The 15,308-nt window shown below is 31.7% G+C and overlaps 1 protein-coding gene across 1 annotated transcript in view; it reads left to right on the forward strand.

Annotated features, from left to right (window-relative positions):
• Nucleotides 1-6,441: 6,441 nt before the first annotated feature.
• r (carbamoyl-phosphate synthetase 2, aspartate transcarbamylase, and dihydroorotase rudimentary) overlaps nucleotides 6,442-15,308 on the forward strand; it is a 46,866-nt gene continuing 37,999 nt past the window's right edge. The window contains exon 1 of the mRNA XM_075298284.1: nucleotides 6,442-6,670. The gene's annotated coding sequence lies outside the window, so the exon portion shown is untranslated. The remainder of the gene's footprint in view (nucleotides 6,671-15,308) is intronic.

Below are 15,308 nucleotides of genomic sequence, written 5' to 3' on the forward strand. Positions count from 1 at the left end.
CAATTTGCAAACTATTAAGGGCAAATTTCTTTAAAATAATGTAATTTTTATTAAAAGAAAGTTTTTAATCTTTGCTTCAAAATTTTCATTTATTAAATTAGTTGAAATATTGATTGTTTAGATTTAAGATAAAAACGCTTCAAATATAGTCTAAGATTTATTTTGAGGATTTTGCATCTTTGGTTTAAAGTTCTTTTAGAATTAATCTCTTATAATTTGGATTTTTAAACTGGTATTTGTTTCCACACTGAAAAAAATATTTGCGTGATATTAAAAATTACGCAACCTAAATTTTAGGATGCGGAATTAAATTTCTTTAAAATAATGAAATTTTAATTAAAATAAAGTTTATAATCTTTGCTTCAAAAAAATTTTTTTTTCATTAAATTTAGGACAAAGATTTTGTAAATTTGCGTCCCTCCGTTAAAATCGCATGTCTTTGAACCAGGGATCCGGAGCGGAGCGTGGAGCGGAGCGGAGCAAGCCCTTTTTTTGCCAGAGCGGGAGCGGCATTTCTAAAATCCGGAGCGGAGCGGTTTCCAAATGAAAAACCGCTCCGCTCCGAATAAATTATTACTTGAATGAAATATGTAACTTTGAAATTACACTGTGAAATGTGTAACTTTGAAATTACACTCACACTACGCTAGTACTTAGCGTAGTGTGAGTAAACGTTTAAAATGTGCGATATGTATTTTTGTACGTACGTACATTGGGGAAAACACAACGAGTTTTTTTAGTAATTGTTTTCAAAAATGGCAAATGTCAAAATATATCTCTAGTATGTGTTGTAAAAGTAACAACAGTACTTTCGATCAATTTCATCCCCGTATTACTACAAAGATGTTTGTAATGAAGGTCAAATAAATGCAATTAAACGATCTTATTTATATTTAATTTTTTAGTTTTCTACACTGAAAAAAATATTGTCGTGAAGTCAAAGATTTCATGTCCTTAGAATAAGAATGCAAATTTTGCTTAACATGGAAGACGCATTTCTCTAAAATAAAGTTTTTTCCTTGTCCAAAAGTCAATAAACTTTTGAATGAAGTTGTAATGTCCTTATAATTAAGTGATTTTACTTAAAAATGTGTATCATAACATGAAAGATAAAATTTTTGAGGTAAGGTCAAAATGACTTTAATACTTAAGAAAAATTGTTTAAAATTAATAAAATTGTCTTTAAATTTGTTTCCTTTTTGTATCTTGCCTACAAAGCAAAAAATCGTTAAAAAATAAGACATGTTTTTCAACACTTTAATTAAAAGACCCTTTTTACTTGAAACATAGCATAATCTCTACTGGAAGTCGAGTCTTAATATGGAAAATAAAATTGTCGTTAACTCGTTTTTAAAGGATTTTGATAACAACTGACGAAAAATCTAAAAAAATGAAAAATTAACATTTGCTTCCTAGAAGCAAGTACATAACCCCCAAATTTAAAAGATAATTGCGTCTTTAAAGTATCCTTACTTGTATTCTCCGCTTCTTTGGCTCGGAATTAATACCCAAACTGTTAAAGTAAAGACAAAATCTTTGGAACCGGGCATGCTTTTTTTCAGAGTAAGGACATTCATATTAGGGATCTATAAATCGAAAATCGATTAATCGATTATTCGAATTTTGGCATGAAAATCTAAAAAAGTCGAAATCGATTATTAAGCTAAAAATAATCGCAAAATCGATTTTAGATTTTCAACTAATTTTTAATTTTGACCATCAAAAATTTAGTTTAAATTTTGAACCAGAAAAATAAAAAAATTATTAAATAAAATTACAAATTGGTGGAAATTAATCCTTTGTGTTTTCAATTTCCTTGAATTTATAGTGTAATTATTTGGGGAAATAAAAATTAATGATTGGCACATGTTAAAAATTTTATATTGAACATTTTAATTTTTAAACAAATTTAAAAATTAACATGTTTGACTGGAACACTAATTTTTTTGCTTTTCTTACCAACTATTGTTAATAATACTCACAAAAAGACAAATAGATTTCATAAAATCGTATATTTTTTAGAATCATTATTTCTATGAAAATCGATTATGAAAAATCGAATATTCGAATTTTCATTGGTAAAAATAATCGAAAATCGATTTTTGATTAAAAGTCAATAATCGAAATGTCGAAAAATCGATTATTGATTTGTACTATAGATCCCTAATTCATATTTGCTTTACTATTGTACTGTATCCTAGCATTCTCTTATTTCTGATATTAGTTCTCGAACATTTAATTAAAATTATGGATAGTTTCAATTTTGGTTGAAAAATGTGCGCATATACATTTATTTTAATTTTTTCTCACATTGAAAACTAATGACTTCATTTGTATTATTACATGTTATCTACTTTTTTTGAGAACGAACATTTCTTAAAAACGCTGTTCGAAAATGTATTTTTACAATAAAGGGGGAAAAAGCGAAATTAGGTAACACTAGATCTGAGTATGAATATTCGTAGGTATACCACGGACTGATTTCGATGGAGGTTGTTGCAAACATAAACATACACACACACACATTACATATATAACAAAACCTTTTCTCTACATCTGTTGCAAAACAAAAAAAAAAAACTTTCGGAGAGTAGTTACTTCTACTCTGTGTATGGACTTTCAATTCCAATCAGCGTCCCGCAAAGAATATTGTCGGGTGGCCAAATATTTCACATGCTTAAAATACGAATACGAATTTTGCTTAGAATAGAAGACGTATTTCTCTGAAATAAAGTTTTTTCCTTGTCTAAAAGTCTCTAAACTTTTCAAATAAGGCTGTTTGTCCTTATAGCTAAATGATTCGACATAAAAATGTGTATCCTAACATGAATGAAAATTTCGTTTTAATGAAGTCAAAATGGATTTAATATTTCTGAAAAAATCTTCAAAATTAATAAAATGTATCAACACATTGTTTTAAAGTCATTATACCCTAAACCACATAGTGGTTAGGGTATAATAAGTTTGATCTGCCAAAAAATGTGCCTGCCAGAAATATTGGTTTTAGACCCCATAAAATATATACCGATCGACTCAGAATCACCTCCTGAGTCGATCTAGCGCTTGGTGTCCGTCCGTCTGTCCATGTATTTGTTGTTCACAGGATTCCGGTCGCAATTATTAACCGATTTTGATGAAATTTGGTACAGGGAGTTTTTTGGGCACAAGGACGAACGCTATTGAATTTGGAAGAAATCGGATCAAATTTAGATATAACTCCCATATATATGTATCGCCCGATTTCGACAAATGGGGTCACGCTGTGCCCCCATAAAATAAAACTCAATTGAACAAATAATACAATGTTTGTACTATAATTTTCTCGAAGAGGAACGGAGCGATTTTTTTTTTCTCGGAGCGGAGCGTGGAGCGGAGCGGTTTATTTTTCTCCGGAGCGGGAGCGGAGCGGAGCGAAAAAAATGGACCGCTCCGGATCCCTGCTTTGAACTAAGGCTAATTTTTCTTAAAGTATAGAAATACATTTTTGATTTAAAGAAATTGTCCTTAAATTAACTGAAATATTGAAACTTTGGATTTAAGATAAAAACGCTTCAAATATAGGCTAAGACTTATTTTGAGGATTTAGCGTCTTGGAATTAAGAAAACATTTTTTACTTTGAAGTATCCGTTAGGTTAGGTTAGGTTATGTGGCAACCCGATGTATCAGGCTCACTTAGACTATTCAGTCCATTGTGATACCACATTGGTGAACTTCTCTCTTATCACTGAGTGCTGCCCGATTCCATGTTAAGCTCAATGACAATGGACCTCCTTTTTATAGCCGAGTCCGAATGGCGTTCCACATTGCAGTGAAACCACTTAGAGAAGCTTTAAAACTTCAGAAATGTCACCAGCATTACTGAGGCGGGATAATCCAGCGCTTTTGGTGTTCGGTCGAACCAGGAATCGAACCCACGACCTTGTGTATGCAAGGCGGGCATGCTAACCATTGGGAGCCACCGTGGTGCAATGGTTAGCATGCCCGCCTTGCGTACACAAGGTCGTGGGTTCGATTCCTGCTACGACCGAACACCAAAAAGTTTTTCAGCGGTGGATTATCCCATCTCAGTAATGCTGGTGACATTGCTGAGGGTTTCAAAGCTTCTCTAAGTGGTTTCACTGGAATGTGGAACGGCGGGCAGCACTCAGTGATAAGAGAGAAGTTCACCAATGTCGTATCACAATCGACTGAATAGTCTAGGTGAGCCTGATACATTGGGCTGCCACCTAACCTAAGGGAAGGTCAAAATCTTTGAATCCAAGTAAACATTTTTAAGAGTGTGGACACTGATATCAGGGTTTCTAAAATATTTAATTCCAATTTTTCATTTTACAATTTCCCAAAGGTTCTCTATGAGATTTAAGTCAGACGACAGGGTAAATCAGTCAAGCTGAAATATCCAAGTCCACTGAAAAAAATGCTTACGTGTTATTAAAGATTAAACAACCTACATTTTAGGATGCGCAATTTACAAACTATTAAGGACTTATTTCTTTAAAATAATGAAATTTTAATTAAAATAAAGTTTGCAATATTTGTGCTTCAAAATTTTTTTTCTTTAAATTTAATATAAAAATTTTGGACATTTCCGTTCCTCTGTGATAGTCGTATGTCTTTGGACGAAGGTCAATTTTCCTTAAAGTAAAGAAATAAATTTTTGATTTTAAAAAATTTAAAAGATAGTACTTAAATTAACTGAAATATTGAATCTTTAGATTTAGGATAAAAACGCTTCAAATATACTTATTTGGAGGATTTGGCATCTTTAGTTTAAAGTTTTGTTTTTTTTTTTTTTAATTAAGAAAACAGTTTCTACTTTGAAGTATCTCTTATAATTTGGATTTTTAAAATGACATTTGTTTGCACGTGAATAGCTTTATTAATATACCGCGACCTATAATGAAAATTCAAAAAAGTGATATCTGTGTTTTAATTTTATTGATCCTAGATTTAAAGTCACATAGGTCGCTAATAAATGTTTTTATTTTAAAGGAGCCGCATCTTTGTCTCGGAATCAATACCAAAATTCTTAAGGGAAGTTGAAAATCTTTGGATCCGAGTAAACTTTTTTTTGAGTGTCCGATGTTCAATCCCTGCAAACATCTGGGAGTTCATTATATTTCATGTTAGCCTGATAATGAAACAGGCATGAATCTGGGAGTTCGTTTTATCGTCTTTCGGGTCATAAATTTAAAGAAATCAATTCCTAATGCAAAAATAATAAACTATCTTTTAACTGAAATTTCTTTATATTACGAATATTTATTATGTAAATTGTGTATCCTAAAATTTAGGTTAACTAATCTTAAATATCAGACCAATATTTTTTATCAGTGAAGAAGGACATTTGTTCCCGAACAGGAATACTAACTAAAATATCACAAAATTTTTATTTATTTATTTATTAAACTTATAGTAAAAATAAGAATAATAGAGAAAAATCTAGCATTAGCTACTTAGGCTATCAGCTACACAAAATTTTGTCCAATTAATATTTTATTGATTTTTTTTTTATTTAATTGAATTTAAAAAAATCAATTTAAATTTTTAATGGATTCAAAAAATTCTTTAATTGAAACAAAAATCAATCACAACAATTGATTGATACAATTAGTTAATTTTTTAATTGGAACATTTAATTTTTTAATTGACTTTGGTGATTGATACTATCATTTATGTGGTTGAAGACATTTCAATTAGAAATTAATTGGATCAATTAATTTCGTGATTAAAGACAAAAACTATTTTTTTTTCTGTGTATGATATCGCCTATGAAGCTTTCATGAAGCGATTCTACTTGTATAGATTTTCCATAGAAAATGTTTGCAGGGATATCAAAGGACTGAATATTTTCATGGTGTATTTAAAAGAGAGCCATGTATGTATAAATCTCTTCGCAAATGTATCTGAGATTAAATTTCTACACATTCAAAGAGACCGGCAAAATTATTTATTTTGTTGTCGCTTGCATCCACACATAAAGCGATTAAAATTCCCATCATGTATTGTATGAAGGGCTAAATGATACGAAGAGAGTATATTTTGTGGAGTATCCGAAGCCCATTTAATAAAAACAAATATTATTGTCATATATAAATAAACAAATCTACACATGCCTTTCTTTAAAAGGTTTTTGGACAATTCTCCCGGTTTCATTTTTCAATGTCACAAATAAACAAATCTCTCTTGTACACACACATACCATTTCGAAGAATAAAAAACCCCCTTTGAATTTATATGGTGGAGAGATATGCTGAACTCTTTCAACTGTGTAAAATGCATTTTGAGAACAGCCATAAGCAGACGATGGAGATATGTATGTATGGTTGTATGCAAGCAGACCTATCCCCACACTGAAGACAGTAGAGATGAAATGCACACCAATGGAGCCAATATATAATTCAACATTTTTGTGAGAGAAATTCAGTCGTTAACCAGCGGCCATTTCCAGAGGTTGTTCTGTTTTAATTTCACGGTTTAATTGCGGAGTAATTCAAAAACCACGTGGGCTTGAAAAGAATACATATAATACAAAAAAAAGAAAACCAGACACAAGTGTCATTGATTCTTGAATAATTGCTGGTGTTGTTGTTGCCGCGTACATCCAGATTTCAACGTCAAAGAAAGAACGTTTTTTGAAAATTAAGCTTAAAAAATTACACAAAAAATGTGAGTGATTAAAATAGAAAGAAAGGATAAACCCAAGTTGAATTTTAAATCCATTTCCATTTTCACTATTGAATTAAACGTACTTGTATTTAGCTTAAGTTAAGTGATGCACACTCATTTTAGTGTTTGTGGTGTATTGAATTTTGCAAATGCTTTTGTGGGAGAATTCGAGAAATCAATCTCTCCAAAAAAATAATGTCTTATTTAAATTAATCAAAGAATAAAGAAATGTTCCTTTGATTGAAAAACGGAATATGTTTTTCTTGTGTGTTGGCTGACTACGACCGACCTACCTACCTATGTACGTTCATACGTAACTAACGTGCTTGAGGATATTTCCGTGTCTTTATGCAATGTGAACCGGTTATCGAAGTGCCGGTACAGTGAGTATATGAAAAATTTAAAGCGGTGAGCATTAAAATAGCTGAGGTGTCCAAATAAAGTAAATAAGTAAATTTCAAAAAACAATTGTAAATTTAAATTTATTAAAAACTAGCGTAACCCGGCCCGCTTCGCTGCGCTTCCCGAAACATATTTTCGTTAACTTAGTCAACCATATCCTTTGATCTGAAAACAAATTGAACTCTTTTAAAGAGTAGGGTCAAGGGAAGTCTGGCACAAAAACTGAAGTACTGATTAATCACTCCATGGTTTCCACACACGTGTCTCGTACATATAAAAAAATCGGACTACTGGCTTTTTCGTTTATATACATAAATAGGGCGGTTATGCAGATGTAAAACGGACCGGCTTAACAAACGTCGTGTAGGGGGTGTTCACTTTCAACCAATTTTTTGTTTTTTAATGGTTCTGTATTCAAATCGTTGAACAATCTTCTACATTTCCTGTGAATTTTGTCAAAGGAAGGTATACTTCTCCTCAACAACCCTCGAATAAATCGGAAAAAGCAAAAGGATTTAAAAATTTACCATGTTAACATTTGTTAAAGTGTTGGACACTGAGAACATGTCTTTCCCAAACATATATCGGAAAATGAAGCACCTTCTACGTTGCCTCTCAACTTCATGTAAATTTAAGTTTTTACTTTAAAAAATCTGGCAGAAGCCTGTGTAAAAACCATAAAATTATGTAGCGAGTTCCCACTTATCGACAATCCCCTACTTTCTATTTTCCAAACATCGGGCAAAAGGGAACCCCTCCCCCCCCTCCTTTGCACCTCCCCGACCAGATATCGTAAATTCACGTACCCTATATTCATTTCACAAACTACCCAACTTCACTATTCCCCAACTCCAACCAGACATCGAAAAATCATGTACCATGTATAAATTTAATCATCTTTTCCCAATTTCAGGTAAATCGGAGAAGGTTAGATTTTGCTATATTTTTTGTAAAGGGGCGTCACTTTCTCTGCAAATTCCAAGAAAATTTCTAAAACTTTTCATCAAGTTTCATAGTGTGGGGCAAGGAGAAGGTTCCCGTCCAAATACCCAAAAATCAAGTGCATCATATTGATTTCATAGCCTTCCCCTACCATAAGCGTAGGAAGGCCTCTGGGGAGGGGGCTTAGACCCCCCCAGAAAAATGTTAGCCCCCCCCCCCTCAGAATTTGAAAACCTATTTACGATTTTACATTTTTATAAAAATTAAGCAATTATATACTCGTACAACGCACAAAGTTCCACTAAAGACTTTCATGCACAATCGAATTACTTGGGTTGTGGTAGAAGTCTGATATTTATGAAATAAAGCTGTGGTTGAACTTAGTTGAATAAAAATAGTTGAATAAAAAATAGTAATTGATATTAGAACTATTCTTTCATAAATTAATACCTTAATAATGCTGCAAAAAAGCGTCGCCAAAAAGAAATGAAAATGTTCTTTTTGGGTCTGGAAGTGGTACACTCTTACTTACTCTTTCACTCTTTTTTTAAACTATTTGAAAAAAGAAAAAAAATTACGCATTAAAATATAAAAAAATTAAGTAAAAAAACTTTCTGTGTAGTTAAAATAGTTAACTTCTTTGTGAGGACATTTTTGGAAGTGCTTTTAAAGTTGTGCCTTTAGAACAACTCCCAATTTTTTGCTGGGAAAAGTGTGGAACTACCCTACGGGAAATGGATCAACCACAGAACTGGTACAGGACTAGTCCCTGGTATGTATGGACCAGTCCCAGTTCTGATCAAAACGTATGGAAGGGACCGTCCACCTTTACATGGGTTTGTCATTGACGGAGTAAACTTACATTTTAGGACGCGTCTTGGACTCACCCCAAAGGACATGTCCTGGAACAATTTAGCAGGAGCAACCCATAAACAGGTCCTCAGAAACCAGTCTCGAACAAACTCTTAGAAATCTCTTTCAATTTGGGCTCCTAATCGAACCCGAAATGAAAAAAAAAAAATTTGAAATATATCGAACAAAAGGTTATTCTGATAATTTTATTTCACTAAATTTTATTTCACAATTTGCACCAATTTCCCGTAGGGTACTTTTAGTTGCTTTATTATAAATTGATTCTCGAGTTATTTTGATGTCTATTTTGTATTATATTTTATTAAATAAAACATTAGTTGAACCTATAAGTTCAGTCTATAAAGTTTTAGCTAGGGGGGCTATAGCCCCCCCTAGGAAAATTGTCTAGCTACGCTAATGTCCCCTACGGCCTTTGTAAATTTCAAGTAAACTTGAGAATTCAAGTTTTTTTTTCAGTTTTAGAGGAAGTCTCCCTCCCCGTCCCAACATCGTAAAATATATAGCGTATATTGTGTAGACGTCCCAGAAAATCCCAAGCAAATTATAAGCCCAATTTTTAAACAGCATGGCAAGGTGAGGCCCCTCACCCTTCCAAATATCGCAAACTCAAAAATCCATTATAATAATATAACCTACCCCACATCCTCTGTAAATTTCAAGTAAATTGGAAAAGTTTAATTGTTTCACGGTATGGACTTGAGGAGAAATGAGGTCTCCCTGTGTCCCTTTATTTTTCCCCGACCAAATATTAAAAAATCTTACACTTCATATAAATTTTATAAACTCCCCCAAGTTCTCCGTAAAATTTCAGTAAGTCGACAAATTTTAGTTTTGTCACTGTACTTTAAAAAATTGGGACAAAGGGGAGGCCCCCTACTCGACCAAATATCGAAAAATAAAGTAGCTGTTCTTTGTCTAAACGTCTCCTTAAACCTTCCCTGAAAATTTCAAGCAAATCGGATAATTTTGTTCCAATTTTCAAAAAATCGGGCAAGGGGGGAGGTCGCCCTATATATAAATTCCCCATAATAAATTCATAACCTCACGGCGTGTTCTCTGTAACATACCAAAATCCTTAAGAAGAGGTCAATTTCTTTGAGTGTGGGTTTTCTGTGATAACAATTATAACTAGTTTTTCAAATAAGCATACTACAAATTTGTACAGAGATGTACTAATTTGCGATTCAATTATTTTACGCATTTCGTACATTGCATTGAATCCTACACAAACTCCCCAGAGAGAAATAAAAGAGACTTCAGCTATGAAAACTTGTCATTATGTTTATTGCCATATACTCATATATAAATTAAATTATGTTGTATTTTAATGAATATGACAGTTGAATGTAAACTAATACCACATAATCTCATAAACCATTTGCTCAAATCGTATCGAATTCTAGTTCCCTTTGAAAATAGAGTCTATTGAAATTGCTTTCCGACACATCTTGTAGTTATTAGTCTCCTTTTGGTCATCCAATACATGCAATGCATATAAACAAAATAGATTCGTAATTGCAGTCAGTGAGAATAGAGGTAGGCAAGGTTTTTCTTATCAGACATTAGAATCAAGTTTCCCTCTCCAATCGATAAGGAGACCCCCTTTTTAACCAGTTCAGCTTACATTACCACCCACCTTAGACGCATTACAATTTACTATGTATTTTCTATGTTTATATTCGTTTAATTATTTATTCATACATAATAGGGAATGTGATATTAACATAAATATAAAAAAAACAACCATATTATTCTTAATAATAAGAAAAACAATTCAAGAAAATATTTATTTGTACTTGAACTGGCGGAGGAAAGAATGACACTCTGCCGACCAACGAAGTGGAGACTCTGGAGGTATAGAGTGGAGACGCAAACCCGTAAGTTAATAGCAAGGCAGAATTCCCCAAGAAGAATTCTTCTGCTTGCTCCCCAAATAAATGGCTGCTGTGATCTCTACAAACATATCTCAAGCTTAGATGTTTGTCTTTTATGTGGTTGTTGTTGTCGCTATTGAATACTCAATCAATTGGAAACAGAGAATCTGAAGAGAATAACCAATTATCCTCATGTATTACAATTCCTGAGTGATTGAGTGATTAAACTGAGAATGATAGTAAACCACATAAGACTGCGTTAGGTTTGAGGACAAATATGTACTTGGTTTGCTCACCTTGACAAGTTTTAATTGAAAGTGACTAAAATTCGTAATTTTAGTTAATATGAAAGATCGTTTCATCTTCGACTTAGAAACTATTATATTATCTATAATATATATTGAGAGGAAATTATATAAAAACTTAAACTTATTTCAACCATGTTTAGATAAAATCCACAATTTTTTTTCTCTTATATGCGTTCTTTTCTTGTACGCTATATCAAAGAAATTTTACACAAAAAAATTCTTGTTGTTAGCGACATAGAACGAATTCGTTTGATTTTATTTGAAATGCAAAAGGTTTAATTTTATTTGAAAAATATTCAGTTTAATTTGAAAAAGGTTCATTTTAAATTAAAAAGGTTTCATTTGAAGTGAAAATGCTATACATTTATGCACTGTTAGAAAAATATGTTTTTCATATGTTCCGATATAAACAAAATGTGTTTCGGGCACAATTTTTAAACACAATATATTTGAGTGCCAACATGTAATGTTCCTAAACTAACACTAAATGTTTGGGACACATATGTTAGTATGTTAAAATATATTATGTTTGGGGCATGAATGTTTCATAAAAATAAAATGTGTGAATGTAAACATTTATAAATTTACAAAGTTTGAGTAAACATATATATGTTTACAATTTCTGTGAAACAGTTGTATGTTGTATCCAAAAACTGCTTTATGATAAGACCAAAAATTTGATATGTTTAAGTCTAAATATAATATAATTTGAATATTAGAATGAGTATTCGGAGTAAAGAGAATAGACATTCGGAACCAAGAGCATAGAGATTAAAAAAAAAACAGCATGTGTTTTCGCCTTGAGAGAAGAATTTTATGTATGTGTGGACAAATGTTTTGTTTATCATTTTGGCATTATGGACACACATTTTGAATTGAATTACAGAAAAAGGTACCAAGAACTAAAAATTTCGTGGAAGTGAAAATTATGTTAGGGAATGAGCACAATCTTTTTTTGGGGAAAATTCTTCCAATCATATAATATTTTTGGGCTCAAAATACTTCCAAACATATAATATGTTCACATAAAACAATCATATTAATGTTTCGGCAGTATCCAATAATATATGTGCTTCCTGCAAAATATGTTTGGAACATATGTTAGAGAAGCGATTTTTTTTGAGGGTGTGGTGTGGGATGTTTTTGTCTATTTTGTTTCTGCTTCTTTTCATACCCTCCACTATTGGATGGGGGTATATTAACTTTGTCGTTCTGTTTGTAACACATTGAAATATTGCTCTAAGACCCCATAAAGTATATATATTCTGGGTCGTGGTGAAATTCTGAGTCGATCTAAGCATGTCCGTCCGTCTGTTGAAATCACGCTAACCTCCGAACGAAACAAGCTATAGACTTCAAACTTGGCACAAGTAGTTGTTATTGATGTAGGTCGGATGGTATTGCAAATGGGCTATATCAGTCCACTTTTACATATAGTCCCCATATAAACGGACCCTCAGATTTGGCATGCGCAGCCTCTAAGAGAAGCATATTTCATCTGATCCGGCTGAAATTTGGTACATGGTGTTAGTATATGGTCTCTAACAACCATGCAAAAATTGGTCCACATCGGTTCACAATTATATATAGCCCCCATATAAACCGATCCCCCGATTTGGCTTGCGGAGCCTCAAAGAGAAGTAAATTTCATCCGATCCGTTTGAAATTTGGAACATGGTGTTAGTATATGGTCTCTAACAACCATGCAAAAATTGGTCCACATCGGCCCATAATTATATATAGCCCCCATATAAACCGATCCCCAGATTTCGCTTGCGGAGCCTCAAAGAGAAGCATGGTTTTGGTATATGGTCTCTAACAACCATGCAAAAATTGGTCCACATCGGTCCATAATTATATATAGCTGCCATATAAACCGATCCCCAGATTTGACTTGCGGAGCCCCACATAGAAGCAAATTTCATCCGATCCGGTTGAAATTTGAAACATGGTGTTAGTATATGGTCTCTAACAACCATGCAAAAATTGGTCTACATCGGTTCACAATTATATATAGCCCCCATATAAACCGAACCCCCGATTTGACCTCCGGAGCCTCTTGGAGGAGCAGAATTCATCCGATCGGGCTCAAATTTGGAACGTGGTGTTAGTATATGGCCGCTAACAACCATACCAAAATTGGTCCATATCGGTCTATTGTTATATATAGCCGATCTCTAATCACACAAGAATTGGTCCATATCGGTTCATAATCATGGTTGCCACTCGAGCCAAAAATAATCTACCAAAATTTTATTTCTATAGAAAATTTTGTTAAAATGTTAGGTTAGGTTAGGATAGGTTAAGTGGCAGCCCGATGTATCAGGCTCACTACCAAAATTTTATTTCTATAGAAAATTTTGTTAAAATGTTAGGTTAGGTTAGGTTAAGTGGCAGCCCGATGTATCAGGCTCACTTAAACTATTCAGTCCATTGTGATACCACATTGGTGAACTTCTCTCAAATGTTATTTCTATAGAAAATTTTGTCAAAATTTCATTTCTATAGAAAATTTTGTCAAAAATTTATTTCTATAGAAAATTTTGTAAAAATTTTATTTGTATAGAAAATTTTGTTAAAATTTCATTTCTATAGAAAATTTTGTCAAAAATTTATTTCTATAGAAAATTTTGTCAAAAAATTTATTTCTATAGAAAATTTTGTGAAAATTTTATTTGTAAACAAAAAAAAAATATTTTATATTTTGAGCTAACAATAAATTGTTGTTACAGAAAATTTTTAAGTTCAACAAAATTTTTGTTGATATAACAAAATTGGTTGCTAAAGTGAATAAAATCGTAATTGTATTTACAAATTACGTTGTTAGCTAAAATTTAAACATAATTTTAATTGTATTGACAATCAACTTAATTGATATTTTTTTGTGTGATATAGAAAATTTTGTTAAAATTTTATTTCTATAGAAAATTTTGTCTATATTTTATTTCTATAGAAAACATTGTCAAACTGTATTATATACGTATTTAATCGGTCTTTTTTTTATTTAATATATACCACGTATTGACTTACTTACAATTTAGAAGTCGGTGTTAGGAGGTTTTATAATACCTTGCCATCGACAGGCGTTACTGCAACTCAAGTAATTCGATTGTGGATGGCAGTGTTTAGAAGTTTCTACGCAATCCATGGTGGAGGGTACATAAGCTTCGGCCAGGCCGAAGTTACAGCCGTATATACTTGTTGAATTCTGTTTTGTTGACATATACAGCAAACAAAAACAGTCGTAAAATTGTAGAAAAAATATTGTTGGTTTAATATAGAGAACAGTAGCATACTAACTTGGCCAAAAGTTGAAAGTAAGTTGAAAAAATGATTGAAAACGTTTAATTTTTTGCCTCAACATTTCAATTAAATAAATTTATATTTCCAATAAAAAATTTAATTGATTCATTATATTTATGTGATTGAATTTATTTTAATTAAAAATTAAAGAAATCAATGCTAAGTACTAAAAACGGGATACATTGTTTGGTGACGATCAATTTTGTCCTCCCAAAATTTAGAGGATTTTTACGTTTTGGGAGATTTTTTAGTGATAAATAGTATGGTATACCTTACACCCAGAAAAAATGGGTTCTAATGCCAACTAAACTTTATTTTAGTTCATGAAGATTAGTTGATTTTAGTTAAATTTTGCACAATATGAGTAAATGTTCCTTATTTGAATAATTTTTTGCTAACTTTAATGACGTGAACTAAAAATAAGAAAAAAAGTTGTATACAAATATAGTGCACAATTTTACTAAAAAATTAAATAGTTCATATTTTCCTAAAATGGCAGAAGTTTGCTAAAATTGAGTTCATAAGTCTCTCAAATCAATAAATTTTACTAATAAAATTGCAACTGTCTTGAACTTCGTACAGCGCTAAACATTTTAACAATTTTTAAATCCAATTTTTTCTTTCACCATATGAAATTTTCTTAAATTACAGAAAAAAATTAATTATTTATAATAATTTTTCTTCAATTTGACAAAAAGTATTATTTTAATTGTAACATGTTGCAATTAGAAAACTATTTTAGTTAAAATTTTCCAAAATAAACCTAAATTTTCTTTCACGGTGGGTTCACTTTTTTTTGGGTGTATAAACAATTCTTAACTAAATTCGGAACAATTCAGTCATGAATTTGCGGGACTTCATCCCAAGTTCCTAAATATACGCAAGTATGATTTTTGTTTCAACTAAAAACATTGTTGAATCAATTAAATTTTTAAG

Source organism: Haematobia irritans, chromosome 3 (assembly GCF_050003625.1).
Source record: "Haematobia irritans isolate KBUSLIRL chromosome 3, ASM5000362v1, whole genome shotgun sequence".
NCBI lineage: Eukaryota > Metazoa > Arthropoda > Insecta > Diptera > Muscidae > Haematobia > Haematobia irritans.